The sequence below is a fragment of the Schistocerca piceifrons genome, chromosome 3 (assembly GCF_021461385.2).
Source record: "Schistocerca piceifrons isolate TAMUIC-IGC-003096 chromosome 3, iqSchPice1.1, whole genome shotgun sequence".
NCBI classification, from domain to species: Eukaryota; Metazoa; Arthropoda; class Insecta; order Orthoptera; family Acrididae; genus Schistocerca; species Schistocerca piceifrons.
Genome location: NC_060140.1, coordinates 936,744,964 through 936,763,097, shown reverse-complemented (window position 1 = coordinate 936,763,097; position 18,134 = coordinate 936,744,964). Strand labels below are relative to the sequence as shown.

Sequence of the window (18,134 nt, the reverse complement as noted above, 5' to 3'; positions counted from 1 at the left end):
CAGCATGTCTTCAAGATGGCTGCTACACTTTACGTTCGTCAGAAGCAACGTGCTGTCATAGAATTCCTGTGCTGTGAAAACGAGACGGTTGGAAACATCCACAAGAGGTTGAAAGTGGTGTATGCAGATGCTGCTGTCGATCGCAGTACAGTTAGTCGGTGGGCAAGCAGGTTACGTGACGAAAGCGGGCACGGCAATATTGAGGATTGTCCTTGCAGCGGCAGGCCTAGTACTGAACACACTCCAGACAATGTGCAGAGAGTTAAGGAATTGGTGACTGCTGACAGACGCATCACAGTGAACGAATTGTCACGCTACGTTGGGATAGGGGAAGGAAGTGTTTGCAGAATACTCCAAGTGTTGGCGTTAAAAAAGGTTTCTGCCAGGTGGATTTCCAGGATGTTGCTCACAAAGAAACAAGGAAAACGGTATGCAGCGAACTTTTGGAACAGTACGAGAATGGTGGAGATGAATTTCTTGGGAGAATTGTGACACGTGATGAAACACGGCTCCATCATTTTTCACCAGAAACGAAGAGGCGATCAGTGGAGTGGCATCATGGAAAATCACCCAAGGAAAAAAAAAAATCAAAACCACAACTTCTGCTGGAAAAGTTATGGCTACGGTTTTTTTCGATTCCGAAGGACTCTTGTTAGTGGACATCATGCCACGTGGAACCACCATAAATTCTGATGCATATGTAACGACACTGAAGAAACTTCAAGCTTGACTGAGTCATGTTCGACCACATCGGCAAAAGCAGGATGTTTTGCTATTGCACGACAATGAACGGCCAAATATCAGTCAAAAAACCATGGAAGCGATCACCAAACTCGGATGGACAACATTGAAACACCCGCCTTACAGTCCTGACCTGGCTCCGTGTGACTACCATCTCTTTGGGAAACTGAAAGACTCTCTTCGTGGAACAAGGTTTGAAGATGATGACTCCCTCGTGCACGCTGCCAAACAGTGGCTCCAACAGGTTGGTCCAGAATTTTACCGTGCGGGTATACAGGCGCTGGTTACAAGATGGCGTGCGGCAGTTGAGTGATGGAAATTATGTGGAGAAATGAAAATATTGTTCCTAAAGGATGTACCTACATACTGTAAAACTTTCAAACATGTAGCATAAAAGATGGATTTAAAAAAATATAGTGTGCATCTCTTTTGGAGTGACCCTCGTATCCTATCAAAGGAGCCCTTCTTTTAGTCAAGTTTGTCGCACGAATTTCTTTCCCCCCAAATTCTATTCAGTACCTCCTTACTAGTTACATGACCTACCCATCTAATCTTCAGCATTCTTCTTAGCACCACATCTCAAAAGCTTCTATTCTCTTTTTGTCTCTACTGTTTATCGTCCATGTTCCACATCCATACCGGGCTACATTCCATACAAATACTTTCAGAAACGACTTCCTGACACTTCAATCTATACTCGATGTTACGAATTTCTGTTCTTCAGAAAAGCTTTTCTTGCCAGTCAACATTTTATGCCCTCTCTAATTCTGCCATCATCACTTATTTCGCTGCCTATCCTTATTAGTTACATGACCTACCCATCTAATCTTCAGCATTCTTCTTAGCACCACATCTCAAAAGCTTCTATTCTCTTTTTGTCTCTACTGTTTATCGTCCATGTTCCACATCCATACCGGGCTACATTCCATACGAATACTTTCAGAAACGACTTCCTGACACTTCAATCTATACTCGATGTTACGAATTTCTGTTCTTCAGAAAAGCTTTTCTTGCCAGTCAACATTTTATGCCCTCTCTAATTCTGCCGTCATCACTTATTTCGCTGCCTACTTCAAGAGTCTCATTTCCTAATCTAACAGCCTTAGAACCACTTAATTAGACTACATTCCATTATCCTTCTTTTACTTTCGTTGGTATCTTATATCCTCTGGTCTAGACATTGTCCATTCCGTTCAACTGGTCTTCCAAGTCCTTTGCTGTCTCACAGGATTACAATGTCATCGGCAAACCTCGGAAATTGTTATTTCTTCTCCCTGGACCTTAATTACTCCTCCAAATTTACTGCTTGCTCACTATACAGACTGAACGACATTGGGGATAGGCTACAACCGTGTCCTCACTCCCATCTCAACTACTGCTTGCCTTTCCCGTTCCTCGGCTCTTACAAATGCCATCTAGTTTCTGTGCAAGTTTTAAATAGCCGTTCGCTCCCTGTATTTTACCCTTGCACCTTCAGAAAACAAGTAAATTTGGAAATGCATACACATTAGTAATAAATTGTAGTAGTTGTGGTCTTCAGTCCGATAGTCCATCTCTGAACAGCTACTGCCTACAGCCAGTTGAACCTGCTAACTGTATTCGAGCCTCTACACTTTAAACCTCCGCCCCCTCCCCCCCCCCCCACTCCACTTCCTTCCATTACAAAATTAACTATTGCTTGGCGCCACAGCATCTATCCTATCAAACTACCCCCTTCTTTTAGTCAGGTTTCCCCAAAGAACTATTTTCTTCCCAATTCCATTCACTACTTCATTGCTTACTCCATCTACTCATCTAATCTTCAGTCTTCCGTACGACCCAATTCAAATACTCCTTTTCTAGACTGTACTGTTCATCACCCATATAGCTACTATTCGAAGCTACACTGCAGACACAAGCTTTCGGAAAAGACCCGTGTACTTTTATTACGTCCGAATATATTACGTTTTTGCGCAGAGCATTTATTGCTCATCCAAGTCTTTATTCTATATATCCTTTTTACTTCGGCCATTGTCAGTAATTAAGCTGCACGAACAGCAAAATTCTTTTGCTTTTTTTAGTGTCATTTCCTAATCTAGTGCCTATAGCATCACCTAATTTAATTCGACTAGACCCCATTATACTCCTTTTACTTTTATTAACACTCCTCTTATAGCCGTATTTCAGGACACTATTCATTCGGTCCAACTAATCTTCCAAGTCCTTTGCCGTCTCTCATAGAATTACAACGTCTGTGGTAACACTAAATTTTTATTTATAAGTCCTGAACTTTAACACTTACATTATTTATACATATGTCATTTGCATATACTTTTAAAGACGCCAAGGACGGGAAACTTGTAGTCCAAACGAAAAACACGGCACGCATTTGGCACCTCGTGGCCCCTGATACTCAGCACGGTGATCCTGCAACTAAACCTAAAACAGACAAGAATTTCGGCGTTTTTTCTCTTACAGCAAGGTTGAGGCTTTCCTATAGATACCAACTAGATTGAGAACAGGGAAGTGCCCGACACACTCCGAGGACAACCATCGAAATAGCGCAAAATGTTTTCTTATTCACTTCTACTCGTATATAGTCAGTGTTAGACGGCAAACGTTTCCGTGAAAGATGAGCCTTTGGTTGAAAAGTAATCGCAACTCTAAAATCGAGATCAATGAACTTCAGTCGTTTTCCCATTCGTTAAAATGTCACACACATTGCGTGTCATTCCGAAAACATTCGTCCAGCGCCCTGCCAACGCTGAAGACCACGCAACACCGAGGTGGCCGTGGCTGCAACCCACGCTACGGCGTTCAGGTGAACTCTCCGTGGGCCCAACCCTGGAGAGATAGTGCCCCGGATGTGTCTCGAGCTCCACGCACGTTAGGAAGTCACGCATACTACAAACTTTGTTTAAAAAGGTCATACCTCAACCAGCGAGATGAGGATGCAAAAATGTGCAACATTTTTTTTCAAGCTGTTGAATTGGTAACAATTGCTTGTAGGCAATGTTTTATTTACTGAGAGAAATTCTGCGTACATCCATCTTCCGAAAGATCATGGGACGACAGCTGTTACTACATATTGCTGTAATGGGGACGACACCTTCAGCCGTATTCCGTTACATTGTAAGCAGGAAAGAATGTTTAATATAACGGACGCTGATTGTGTGTGTTCTCTATGACATGTATAGTACTGATTACCCGATCTCCACACAGCAGATGTCAATTTAGAAGGTTCCCATAGGGCAAAGCGCAGGACTCACCAACCTTTGCGGAGAACACCTGTGCCGTACAGCTGATCGAGGCTGAAAAGCGAAGCGTTGTTATCAAGTTCTATTGAGTGTTCGCATACTGATACGTTGCTTTTATACATGGTCAGTTTCAAATTTGAAATCAACATGCACTTTATACTCTACATACTTTTAATCGATGAGATTGTGGCACAGTACATTCGCTAGTATGAATTGCGCCAGAAAAAAAATATTGGGTATTGGATGGATGGATGGCGTTAGAGGTACCAAACTAAGAGGTCCCTTAGTCCTTTGTGTGTCAAGGCGGGAATAGACCCCAGAGAAGAACGACAGAAAAGACAAATCCCATTGACCTCGACTGTATCCGAGAATCAAGAAAACGAAGAGATAGAAAGAAATGGAAGTAAGAGAGGGGTAAAAGTTTGGGAGTGGGAGAATTGCTCTGCCCAGAAACCAACTGATGGCGCCCGGGACACGTTATGCGGCCGGAGACATTCCCTTTGCGTTCGACCAGTGCTTCTGTACCCTTCATTACCAGAAAAAAGTAGCTACACAAACAAGATAAATTCTAAGGAAAGAGAGCAATGACGACGAGTCTGTCCGCCAACCACAGACGTAAAAGAATAAGAAAAGTTAAAAGGGTGGGGAGGGCGGGCGCTAACCCAGACCACCGAGCAAGGGCAGCCATGGACTCCTTGGATCAGAGCAGACAACGGGTCACCTCTCCAATTCCTTAAGTGGCGTTGACTGCTAGCACCAGAGGTAGCGTGTCAGCAAGTTGTAAGGTTTCGTCGAAAGCTGGCTAAATTATGGTACACCAGTAGGATGTAGACCAACTTTAGATGGGCACCTCAACGACATTGAGTGGATCCTCACGTTGTAGGATGGGGCCGCGGTTAAGCCAAGTGTGGCCAATGTGAAACTGACAGAACGGCACATTCTCTGCGAGAAGGACGAAGGAAAACTGCCACATGGTCGTTATCGCCTTCATTGCTTGCAGTGTTTTCGGAGAAAGCAGGACACACCAATTCGCGCTAACTTTGCCAACTGGACTGCACGTTCATTCCGTGGGATCCCAACGTGACCAGCGGTCCATTCAAAGACAACCGACCACTCACTTTGGTGGAGGTAATACAGGAGATCTTGGATAATCACAACAAATGGATGTCGAGGGTAGCACTTGACAGCCTGAAGACTACTCAAGGAGTCACTGGGGTGCACGTTGCATGTGTGTAGGTAAAAACCGGTTCGTCCGTCGACGATTGAGTCGTCAGTATATACCATGACTGAGGCTGGAAATGCGTAAAGGAAAAGGTGGCAAAAAACATAGGATCTAGTAGGTATCTGGAAGTGAAAGGGGTGTGTGTGTGTGTGTGTGTGTATGTAAGGTAGGGGGTTGAGGGCAGGGAGGTAAGCATATTTGTCTTTGATATTACTGCCAATGGGATATACCAATTTGGTCGTGGAAAGCTACGTTAAAACCATATAATCAAGTGTGTTACAGAAGCCAAAGAAAATTATCTTCTATACTGAAATGCATTCTACTTTGATTCATGAGCTGTTATGTTCAGTCCAGGAGAAATAGCAAATGAAAGCACGACGATGATGATGACCATGTCCCATACTCCTTGAGAGAGCGTAGGGGAACGATGCGAGAGACCCGCTCCAGTAATGGACTGTGCGGCTGGTCCCGGCGGAGGTTCGAGTCCTCCCTCGGGCATGGGTGTGTGTGTGTGTTTGTCCTTAGGATAATTTAGGTTAAGTAGTGTGCAAGCTTAGGGACTGACGACCTTAGCAGTTAAGTCTCATAAGATTTCACACACACTGACCCGCACCGCCGTACTAGGCAATGTCCCAGTGGAGGTGGTTTGCCATTGCCTTCCTCCGACAGTAATGGTGATGGATGATGATGATGATGATGATGATGATGGACACAACAACACCCAGTCATCTCGAGGCAGGTGAAAACCCCTGACCCCGCCGGGAATCGAACACGGGACCCCGTGCTCGGGAAGCGAGAACGCTACCGCGAGACAAAAGGAACAAAACTGGCGAAAGGGAAGACGAAGGGAGAGAGGGGAGTGAATGTTGTTATACATGAAATATTATTATTACTGCCACCGCGAGATTGAATGCCAATTGCTGGCGTCGCAGGCACGTCACGCGATTAGAAAACTACGAGGGCAGTTCAATAAGTAATGCAACACATTTTTTTCCTCGGCCAATTTTGGTTGAAAAAACCGGAAATTTCTTGTGGAATATTTTCAAACATTCCCGCTTCGTCTCGTATAGTTTCATTGACTTCCGACAGGTGGCAGCGCTGTACGGAGCTGTTAAAATGGCGTCTGTAACGTATGTGCGTTGCAAACAACGGGCAGTGATCGAGTTTCTTTTGGCGGAAAACCAGGGCATCTCAGATATTCATAGGCGCTTGCAGAATGTCTACGGTGATCTGGCAGTGGACAAAAGCACGGTGAGTCGTTGGGCAAAGCGTGTGTCATCATCGCCGCAAGGTCAAGCAAGACTGCCTGATCTCCCGCGTGCGGGCCGGCCGTGCACAGCTGTGACTCCTGCAATGGCGGAGCGTGCGAACACACTCATTCGAGATGATCGACGGATCACCATCAAACAACTCAGTGCTCAACTTGACATCTCTGTTGGTAGTGCTGTCACAATTGTTCACCAGTTGGGATATTCAAAGGTTTGTTCCCGCTGGGTCCCTCGTTGTCTAACCGAACACCATAAAGAGCAAAGGAGAACCATCTGTGAGGAATTGCTTGCTCGTCATGTGGCTGAGGGTGGCAATTTCTCGTCAAAGATTGTTACAGGCGATGAAACATGGGTTCATCACTTCGAACCTGAAACAAAACGGCAATCAATGGAGTGGCGCCACACCCACTCCCCTACCAAGAAAAAGTTTAAAGCCATACCCTCAGCCGGTAAAGTCATGGTTACGGTCTTCTGGGACGCTGAAGGGGTCATTCTGTTCGATGTCCTTCCCCATGGTCAAACGATCAACTCTGAAGTGTATTGTGCTACTCTTCAGAAATTGAAGAAACGACTTCAGCGTGTTCGTAGGCACAAAAATCTGAACGAACTTCTCCTTCTTCATGACAACGCAAGACCTCACACAAGTCTTCGCACCCGAGAGGAGCTCACAAAACTTCAGTGGACTGTTCTTCCTCATGCACCCTACAGCCCCGATCTCGCACCGTCGGATTTCCAAATGTTTGGCCCAATGAAGGACGCAATCCGTGGGAGGCACTACGCGGATGATGAAGAAGTTATTGATGCAGTACGACGTTGGCTCCGACATCGACCAGTGGAATGGTACCGTGCAGGCATACAGGCCCTCATTTCAAGGTGGCGTAAGGCCGTAGCATTGAATGGAGATTACGTTGAAAAATAGTGTTGTGTAGCTAAAAGATTGAGGACTAACCTGGTGTATTTCAATGCTGAATAAAACAACCCCTGTTTCAGAAAAAAAAATGTGTTGCATTACTTATTGAACTGCCCTCGTATATCGGCGGACGAGAAACGAGTGGGAAATCAATCTAGCGACAATACATGCCATAAATGGGGAAATACACTGACATAAGTTACTTTGGTTGGTTCAAATGGCTCTGTGCACTATGGGTCTTAACATCTATGGTCATCAGTCCCCTAGAACTTAGAACTACTTAAACCTAACTAACCTAAGGACAGCACACAACACCCAGTCATCACGAGGCATAAGTTACTTTGGCAAAACGCAGGCCTTTATAGCCCGGCGCCAGGGAACGAGCATCTCGGAATCTGCGAAGCTGGACGGCTGTTCGCGTGCCAGTGTCGCGAGCATCTATGGAACGGTGAAACCACGAGCACGCGACAAGGTGTTAGACGTTCATGCCGAGGTCGGGGGCTTGCCCGCTGTGTAAAGCAGAACAGGCCGCGAACTGTGGCAGATGTGACGACAGAGTACAATGCTGGTACTGGCACAACTGCTAAGGAGTACATCGCTCAGCGTTGTTGAACTTCGAGCTCCGCAGCTGACGACCCTTACGTCTTCCCATGTTGACCAAACGACATCGTGCGGATTACGGTGGGCAAGGGTACATCGGGTTTGAACCGTAGATCAATGGGAACAAATCGCCTGGTCAGATAAATCACGTTCCTTGTTACACCAGGTCAATGGTTGTGTCCGGATGCGTTGTCATACGAGTACAGGCGAAAGGTTATTCGAAACATGTACCGTGATGTGGAGTCGGGCCGATGGGCGCAATATTATGCTACCGGGGATATTCACCTGGGTTTGAGAGACCTTTGGTTCTTATTGAAGACACCGCGGCAGCTGTGGAATACGTGAACATTATTGCGAACTACCTGCATCCCTTCACTGTCAATGTCCCCCCTGCCGGCGTGGTACCTTCCAGCAGAAGAACTGTACGTCTCACAAGGCCATAATCGTGATAGAGTGGTTTCAGGAAGGAGTCGAAGTTGAGTGACTGTAGGGTGATACAAGATGACTTACACAAATTTTCTAGTTGGTGTGATGAATGGTAGCTGGCTGTAAATATAGAAAAAATAAAGCGATTCAGCAATAGTAGTGACCTGCTTGACACAGTCATGTCGTTTAAATACCTAGGAAGTAACGTTGCAAAGTGATATGAAATGGAACGAGTTTTATCCTGACGATGATGGCGGAAATGGCTCGAGAATTTTATTCGAAATGACGCGGCTTTAAAACCGATAAGACTTTATTCTACTCTTGAGTACTGCTCGAGTGTTTGGGATACGCACCTGGTCCGATTAAAGGAAAACATCGAGGCAATTCAGAGGCGGGCTGCTAGATTTGTTTTCGGTGGGTTGGAACAACACGCGCGGGGATGCCTCGGGAGAGGATATCGGAATCCCTGGCGGCAAGGCGATTTTCTTTTCGAGGACCACCACTGAGAGAATTTAGAGAACCGGCGTTTGAAGTCCACTGCAGAACGATCTGCCACCAACGTACATTTCGCGTACGAACCACGAAGGTAAGATACAAAAAATTAGGGTTTATACAAAGGCATTTAGACAGGCTTTCTTCCTAGCTCTATCTGCGAGTGGAACAGTATAGGTACGGGGTACCCTCCGCCATGCATAGTACGGTGGCTCGCGAAGTATACAGGGTGTTACAAAAAGGTACGGCCAAACTTTCAGGAAAGTTTGGCCGTACCTTTTTGTAACACCCTGTATATGTACCTGTAGATATAGATGAGGAGCATTATAGTGAATTCACGCCGTAGTCTTTGCCGTCAAATTCGCTTTGTCCGAACAGAGTCGAACAAATCTGGGACGCCATCGCGCGCCAACTCCGCGTCTACAAGCCAGCGGACCACAATTTTATGTGAACTGCGTGACCTGTGGCACCTGATGCCACACACCTCCGGAAACCTACTGCGGACTTCCCGGTCCATGCCACGCATAATCGCCACTTACTGCATTCGAAACGTGAACCAACAGGCTATCATCAAGCAAGCGGCCACAATGTTTTGGGTCACCAGTGTACATACAGTAAGACAAAACAATGTATGTAGTAGACACCGCTTTCTAGCGGTACATATTAAACCACCTGTTATCAGCGTGAGGAGCATTAGAGAACAGGTAGTGTGACGAGGCTAGCTCTTGTTGAACTGTGGGTTAGCAGCTTCAAGTAGTCGCAGCCTGTCATTAAAACTGTATGGAAATTTACCGCCTGCAGTACAACAGACTAAAGCTCCGAATGTGTTTGCGAGCGGCAGCCGTTGTTGGCGTGTAATTCGCAGCGCGGCTGTCAGAGGCGTTCCACAAAGGCAGGCGGCCTTCCTCTCCCCGTATCCGCTGTCCCCATATGGCACGCTGGACCAGCTCTCCTCAACTCCCCGATGACGCAACGGAAACCGGGGCGCAGCTGCCTGTCTCACATTCGCAAAGCCAGCTGCGTCGCTGTGGTCCTCCATATTGCCAACTTTGCCTGGAGAAGTACCCCAGTATAAAAAAAAAAGTCTTTCGGGCAGCATATAGCTAATCACAGCGAATAAAACTTAGTAGTATCCAGCTAGCGCTCTGATGAACGACCCTCTGAATAACTTTGCGTTATTCAAACTCAAAGTACACTGCTACCATCAATTAGAAATATTACGAAGGATACTAAATAACGAAATTTGTACTTACTGTGCGTGTACAGTACAGTAGGAAGAACACCCGACTAAAATTTGTAGATGGTTTGTGGCTAAACTGGGTCCTTAATTTATTAGTACACCAAGTTGCCACCTACTGCAGCAACTCTGCCTCTAATTCATCTGGGTATAAAGTCGAACTGACTGTGGATGACATACGGGTACGTCATTCCATGCTGCTTCAGCTCTTTGTCAGACTTCTACGAGGATGGTGATTGGTGAGTCGTGTGTGCTAGTCTCTCAACAACCAATGAGCAGATGTTTTCAGATGGTGACAGATCTGGAGAACATTTTAGTTCGGGCAACAATCGAACACCATCTTTATCAAGATATATCAAGGGCAATACGAGAAACATGCGATCTTGCGTCAACGTGTTAAAAAACACCGTCACGCAAACCTCTTACATGTTGTTGTTGTCTTCAGTCCTGAGACTGGTATGATGCAGCTCTCCATGCTACTCTATCCTGTGCAAGCTGCTTCATCTCTGAGTAACTACTACAACCTACATCCTTCTGAATCTGCTTAGTGTATTCATCTCTTGGCCTCCCTCTACAATTTTTACCCTCCACACTGCCCTCCAATACTTAATTGGTGATCCCTTGATGCCTCAGAATATTCCCCACGAACCGATCCCTTCTCCTAGTCAAGTTGTGCCACAAATTTCTCTTCTCCCAAATTCTATTCAATACCTCATTACTTATGTGATCTACCCATCTAATCTTCAGCATTCTTCTGTAGCACCAAATTTCGAAAGCTTCTATTCTCTTCTTGTCCAAACTAATTATCGTCCACGTTTCACTTCCATACATGGCTACACTCCATACAAATACTATCAGATTGACTTCAGACGTCTAGGATAATGCAGATATATCGACTCGTGCACGCGAGAAAGGTAATGCTTGTAGTGATCCATGCCTTTCATTAAAATACATGCATCAAGTAAGTCAAATATAGAGCTCAGAGTAAAGATGTGCATGATCGCAATTAGTTTGTAAACATCGGACTACATACTGTGGAAGGTATTGCTCAACAGGTGCGGAGTCTACTAGCGGGAGAGCATTTGTAATCTCCGTGGAGAGAGGAGGAACTAAAGAGCTCTGGTGCCATGGAAGATCTCCGGCACCAAGGAAGACGAATATGAAGTACATAGCGATTGTTGTTATATACTATTCCTAGACATGTTACTGAGAGGTCTTCGACACAGTAATAAAGTTGGTTCTGGGAGTAGTAACCTCCCATGTAACGTTTTAACAGTTTATGAAAGTTTGTGACGATAAACAGAGTTTATTGGGACCAGTCTATACTTTATTCCCGTGTGGAGTTGCTAGTCTCCCATCGGACGCCTCCCCAGGTGATGGATTGGCGAATTTTCACCAGATATAGTGGACACCGGGGAAATAAAATACCCGGGGCGGACCAAAACTAGCAAAACAATAACCATTGCCTTGCAGTTGGGAGTTGGGTGTCCAAAAGCTAAGGGAAGAAAACCCTGATTAAAAATCACCCGTCCCCCGGTAGGGGTTGGACGCAGGGTTGACTGCCCGCTCTGTAAAAAACAATTGTTGCGAAACTTCTACAAAGTAAAGAAGGACGGATGAAGGAAGACGGACCTAGTATGGAAAAGGACAAAGAGGATGGAATACAAGTGAGATTAATACTAGCCAACATAGCCTATTTTGCCCTAACAAGACTTCTATCCTCAAGGTCCCTGACTCGTACCACGTAATTAACTATGAATAAATCACTTATACGACCAGTGCTTACATATGCCTCTGAAGCCTGGACATTAACAACTGAAGATATTGAAACACTGGATGCATTTGAAAGAAAGGTACTTAGACAAATTATCGGCCCAGTGTGTGAAACAGGAAGATGGAGGAGGAGATACAACCATGGGTTGTATATCATGTACGAAGACCAACCCATCAGACTGAGGTGGGCGGGACATGTGGCTCGCATGAATGCTACGAAAGTACCAAACAGAGTATTACAAGGAAAGCCAGGAAGGCAGAGAGGACGTGGTCGACCAAGAGCCAGATGGCAAGATGGAGTAATCGAAGATCTTAGGAAGATGGGCTGTAGAAACTGGAGAGTATTGGCAAAGGACCGAGAGAAATGGAAGGAAATTGTAGAAGAGGCCAGAGCTCATCATGAGCTGTAGAGCCAAGAAAGAAGAAGTCTACACTTTATTTAAGCAGAGAAGCAGTGTTTTGTTTTATAGCCGCTTCACGCTTAGAAATCTGCACGGAAGTTCGATACTGAGGATAAAAAGGTCACACCACAGCTAGACCCTGAGATAATAGCAAGAGTTTCAAGGTTGAATCTCTACACCAATTTAATAATGGAGTGTTAGGGCGGCGGTATTGGGTTTAGCTGCTTGGCGTAATTGGTCTAGAACAGATGTTGCTCAAGCAGTCAAAACTTGGCCACACAGGTTGAATACAGCAGTCATCAGCTACTAACAAGCACTCCAGACCACTGTACAAATTACCGGCTATGGTACCAGAGGTAATCACCTTGGGTACTGCGCAAGGTGCTGGGCTCTTATGACTATGACGAACACAATCCAGTGACGATCATTCTTCTCGGTCCTCCATACACGTTCGTTGTTTTCGGACTCTCCAGAGGTAATTGCCTCTATCGTGAAGCTGCACACACACCCGTTACTCGCCTGTAGAGACTACGTGGCGCCACTCTTGTGTCCAATGTCGTCAGGCGCACCACTGTCGGCGCCCCTCACTACACTGTTGCACCAAGGGAAGCCACCATTACGGCAGTGCCGACTTCTTTGGTGCTTTAGACGTCGTCACGCGGTGCGACTACTTGTCCTGCTGCACACAAGTCCATTTCCTGACTCGAGGAACATGATGTGGCTAAGGTCCAGACGAGTATGCGAGTAATGTGTGTCCTCTCGGGCGCTAGTCGCCGGCAGAGCCGCTGAGATGCCGCACGGCGTTCAGTGTGACGTCGCTGCTGCTGAAAGTACCGATTCCGTATTCGCACTTAAATACGTGGATCGCGACCAATGCGAGCAGCAATATCGTATCACGACGAACTATCGTCATTGGCCACGACACTGCCGCTGTCTAATTCCGCTATATGCTGGCAGATGTTTCTCTTCCTTAAGTGCCTCTTACGCCATCGATTTTCTTGTCTCCACTGACTAATGGAAGTACGCCAACCTACTGCAGCGCCTCTGGCGTTTTATACTTGTAATGAGTCGTTTGTTTAGAGGTCATTTTCGTTTACACGTCAGCGCTAATTACCTATGTTGTGACAGCTGTAGGCTGTGCATTTCGTATCGGAACGGTGAAGGCACAAAGTGCAATCATAATAGGTCTTATAATTAAATGTTTCCCTGAGGCATTTAAGTTTCTTTATTATCTACGACAATGACAATGATCGAAGCAGACGAAATGAATTAAAATTTGTATTGCAGCCGGGACTCGAACCGGGGTCTTCTTGTTTGCTAGGCAGAAATGCCAACCATTACACCACCGCAGTACGAATGTCAACATTGCTTCACGAACTACCTAAGCTGAGTGCCCTCCCCAACACAAACTTCAATGTGTAAGGGAAAAATGAACAGAAGTTTTTGTCCGGGAGGGCACTCAGCTTAGGTACTTCGTGCAGCAATGTTGACCATCGTACTGCGGTGGTGCAATGGATAGCATTTCTGCCTAGCAAGCAAGAAGACCCGGGTTTGAGTCCCGGCCGCAGTTCAAACTTTAATTCATTTCACCTGCTTCGATCAATGATAATAGAGTTTATTAATGACCAAATCAGAATGCATAGTGGACCGTGTTTTCAAAGGTCGTGTGGTAAATTATTTACACTCCTGAGAACTGAAGAATATAGAAGTCTCATCCAAGCATTTCAGAGAACGCACTTATTTACTCGATGAAATATATACTTGCAAACACATCTACGATCTCTAGACTGCAGTAAATAGCGTATTTTTGCTTTATCTTTGCATCTTGTTTTCTTGGTAAGTGGCAAACAGCATCTAATTTTTTTACTGTTTCACAGTTGAAATCAATTTCATTAAAACACGTTTATCTATTTACTTTCTTTTTTATGCACAATGTAGGTTTTTTCTCTGTAAAACGTACATAACTTTTTGCTTTGAGATATTTTGTCTCTCTTACGGAACAACACTATTAGGCCTAGTGCAACTTTTCAATGAGTCACGAAAACAAAGCAGACAACAATAAAGATTAAGAAGAGACAACAGCATCCAGTTCTGCAATCGGCACGAGCTCGGCCAGAAGAGGGTAACTTCCGATGTTTGCAGACGCCACGATAGTCGGATGTTTCTGCGCATTCACAGTGTGCAGCACACTGCAATTTAGAACTCAACACTCGGCACGATCTATAGATCACTGACGTCATACACACACTCGTATCGTGGTTGGGTGCTGATTTAGACGCAGACACCAGAGGCGCACGCACTTCGAGCGGTCAGTTCTTGCCAGGATGCCGCTAGTGTAAAACGGGCTTAACACGAGGCATTACCACCACCACCACCTTCTCACAAACGAACCAGCCGCTTTATGGTGTGTGGCGAAGGGCAGTTTGTGGACCACTGCCACTCCCTCCCCCACCTCCCTTTTCCTGTTCCAGACGCCAATGGTCCATGGGACTGTTGGTAAGTCCCTTTGTGAGCTCGAGTATCTCTAGTTTTACCTGTATGGTCTCCTCACAACTTACGTAGGAGGAAGCAGTGTAGAAGTTAATTCAACTAGTGAATACACTCTCCGAATTTTAACAGTAGGCCACGTGGCGATGCACAACGCCTCTCTAGCAGCTCCTGCCCCTGGAGTTGTATGACAATCTGTGACGGTTTCGCGTTTGCTACGTGAGCCCGTGAATAAATACGGTACTCTTTCTTCGATCTTCATTTCTTCTATTCAAACCAATACGGTCCAGGTCCAGAGTGACGATCAATATTAAAGTATTGATCGAACGAGGGTTTTGTAAGCTGCCTCCTTTGTGGGTGGACAACACTTTCTGAATATTTTTCCAGTGAATCTCAGTACAGTACTTATTCACAGTACGGAACGTAAATTGAGTTACGCCCGCCTACTTTGCGTTGAAATGCTGATCATTTACATGCATGTATACACTTTCCGTCAATTCGACATGTATTGCACGCCCCCCTCCATAGTGTTGCAATTTTAATGGCCAACAGTGAGCTTTGATAAAAACAAGAGAGAAAAATCACGCTAATTAGAGGTTTACATCTCGTGTGTTGCTACTCTAGTTGCTATGGGTTTATTTAACGACTTATGTTTTTTTTGAAAATTTCAAGCAAGTAAACTCGAAATTTTCAACGTTATTTTAACTTGTTGGCCAATTCTACTGTATCGTTTAAGCATGACGTGCGTATTTATAAAGGCTGAGTGAGCCGATATGGTATCTGTGTACGAGTCCTGTAATGGAAAAGCTGCTTCTGCGGCTTGTGTATGGTGGGCCATTTCGTAACCACCAGACCGAAGAGTTTTAATTAAACAGAGCGGGACTGATGCAATGCCCAGAAACCACATTTCATCCGAACGTGCAACTGAACAGAGTGCAGATGAAGTAGAAAACCTTCAGTTAGTAGAACGTACTACTGCAACAACCAGACGCAAAATTCCTACGTGCACCGGTGTTCCACACACGATATTATGGCGTATGTTACTATGCACGGGCCGTATCATTTACAGAAGATTCGACAACTTCGAGGAGATGATGGTAGATTATTGGAATCTTGTCACTGTCTAACTGAAAATGGCCGAGTAATCCCATTACTACTGTTTGCTGATGAAGCCACTTTCACCCTTGAAACTATCACAACCCTATTACGTAACATCGGTGGTCCGCCAGAAGCCCACATGCTTTTCTGAAGACGTTTTCAAGATCGCTTCTCTGTACGTGTATTGTGTGGCAAGATAGACAATCAGTTGATTGGACCTGTTGTGCTACCGCACTGTCTTATAGGTACCCTGTATATAGATCTTTTTGAAAACGAGCTTCCAGCATTGTTGAGAAACGTTCATTTGGTTACAAGGATGACTTCATTCTTGCAGCATAACGAATCACCTGTACATTTTAGTCGTCAGGTGACATCACCTAAATCTAACGTTGCCCGAAAAGATGGATCGACGGAAATGGTCATGTTCCGTAAAAATCTAAGTCCCCAGACATTAGCTCTTTAGATATTTGCCTGCGGGGATGGTTGAAAGGTGAAGATAACACAAAAAATTAAACACAAGAGACGAACTGATCGTCTCGATTGTGAATAGTACTGCCCTCGTAAAAGGACTTCGAGAGTGTATCACAAGAGTCACACCTGATTTAAGATAATTCGAAAGTGACTCATAGTCGAGGGTTAATTTTATGGACATCGAGTTTGAACTTAATTATTTGCCTTTGCTTAACATCTTCTGCGTTAATTTGTCTGTGTTTCATTCTAACAGCTTTATCTTCACGAGCAATACAAATTGGACACTTATATAAAATGTTTTATTCGAATCAGTCTACACTAGCATCTCCTGGAACACCCCGTGTATTAGCAGAAGCAGTGGTAGCACTGTCTCACATTCTTGGGCCGCATGGTGATATTTATTGGGAGGGATGGAGGGAGGAGGGAGGAAAAGGGGATAAGTCGACTCTCCTTTCGGTGTAAAGACTCTGTATCCTCACTCTAAAGATGAGTTCAATATAGCAGGAAAACTGACTCGGCTCAATATAAGAATGTATTTTATTTAGCAAATATCGTGTTGCACTTTATTTAAAGCTTTTATTTAATAAAAGACGCTCATCTATTTACCTCCAGCCACGGTTTCTAGGTACGGTCTGAGGAAAGTGACTTGGGTTTTACATAATCGGTGTTTTCGGATCCCAAGTTAATGGTCATGAAGGCCACTTCATTTCAGGGACGTCATTATATCTTAACTCATAAACTATACTAAATTTTTTGACAAAGCTGGAGATAGTTTCTGTAAACTGTGCTGACTTACACTTTTTTCCCAATCATCAGTACAATTCTCTGCCCAGGTGATACGCAGTAAATTATGGTAAAGTGGTGTTACTTCACTTGTAAATGCTACAGGATGATTCAAAGGGTTGCGCAAAAATTGAAGGAACTAACAGGAATCTAAATATAACATCTTTGGAACACGACCTTATGATCTTGTAAGCAATCCTGGGCCAGCGTAAGCTTTGGAATGTTGGAACACGCGCCTTACGTCCAGCAACGATAATGTACTGTTTACTGAACTTTACACAAGGTGTTCAATATGGTGACGATCAAATTCAATACAGGTGTTACATCTTCGTAGAAAATTCTAGAGTATTCAACCAAGTACAGCAGGCATCGCACGAACCTCATCAGCAGCTGGCATTATCATGGCGAGAAGTGTTTCTTCATCGTGAATCGGTGCCACGTACACGAAGCTTCTGATAAGCCCCCCCACCTCAAAAAAATGAAAGTCAAGATTTCCGATCAAAGGAGTGAGTGGCCATGTAACTGGACCCCGGCTTCTGATGCAAGGCCTCGGATACGTGGGTTGAGTACATCACATACTTGCACTGAGAAGTACGCAGGTGCTGCATCTAGTTGCATCCATATCCAACGGAGCATGTTACCTGGTACGTTGAATTGTACGTACACAGAAAAAATACATTATCTTTGCTGGAGGTAGGGCGCGTGTGCACTGATTGTCACTGGTCGTGACTTTCTAAAGATGTCACGGGCTCAGGATTACTTCCAAGACCGTAAGTCCCTATTCCAAAGTTACTGTATTTCAATTCTTCTATCAACTCCTTCCAGAAACACGCTATATACAAAGGCCCCCTTGGAAGAAGAAACAAAGACTTTCACGAACAGCAGGCCGTAAGGTGATGGACTCCTTCTCCTGGAATCAGTGTGGTGTCATTTGCATTGACTTTTTGGAACCTGGCTCCACAATCAACCGGGACCGTTACTGTTTGTCA

The 18,134-nt window shown here is 44.9% G+C and overlaps 2 protein-coding genes and 1 non-coding gene across 5 annotated transcripts in view; 2 read left to right on the top strand and 1 right to left on the bottom strand.

Annotated features, from left to right (window-relative positions):
• LOC124787643 (T-cell immunomodulatory protein) overlaps nt 1–18,134 on the top strand; it is a 439,315-nt gene that overhangs the window by 31,930 nt on the left and 389,251 nt on the right. The window lies entirely within an intron of this gene.
• LOC124787644 (transmembrane protein 47) overlaps nt 1–18,134 on the bottom strand; it is a 375,006-nt gene that overhangs the window by 199,216 nt on the left and 157,656 nt on the right. The gene's annotated exons all lie outside the window — the stretch shown is intronic.
• On the top strand, nt 13,804–13,876 carry Trnaa-agc. Its single transcript has one exon. It is a non-coding gene; the product is annotated as a tRNA-Ala (tRNA).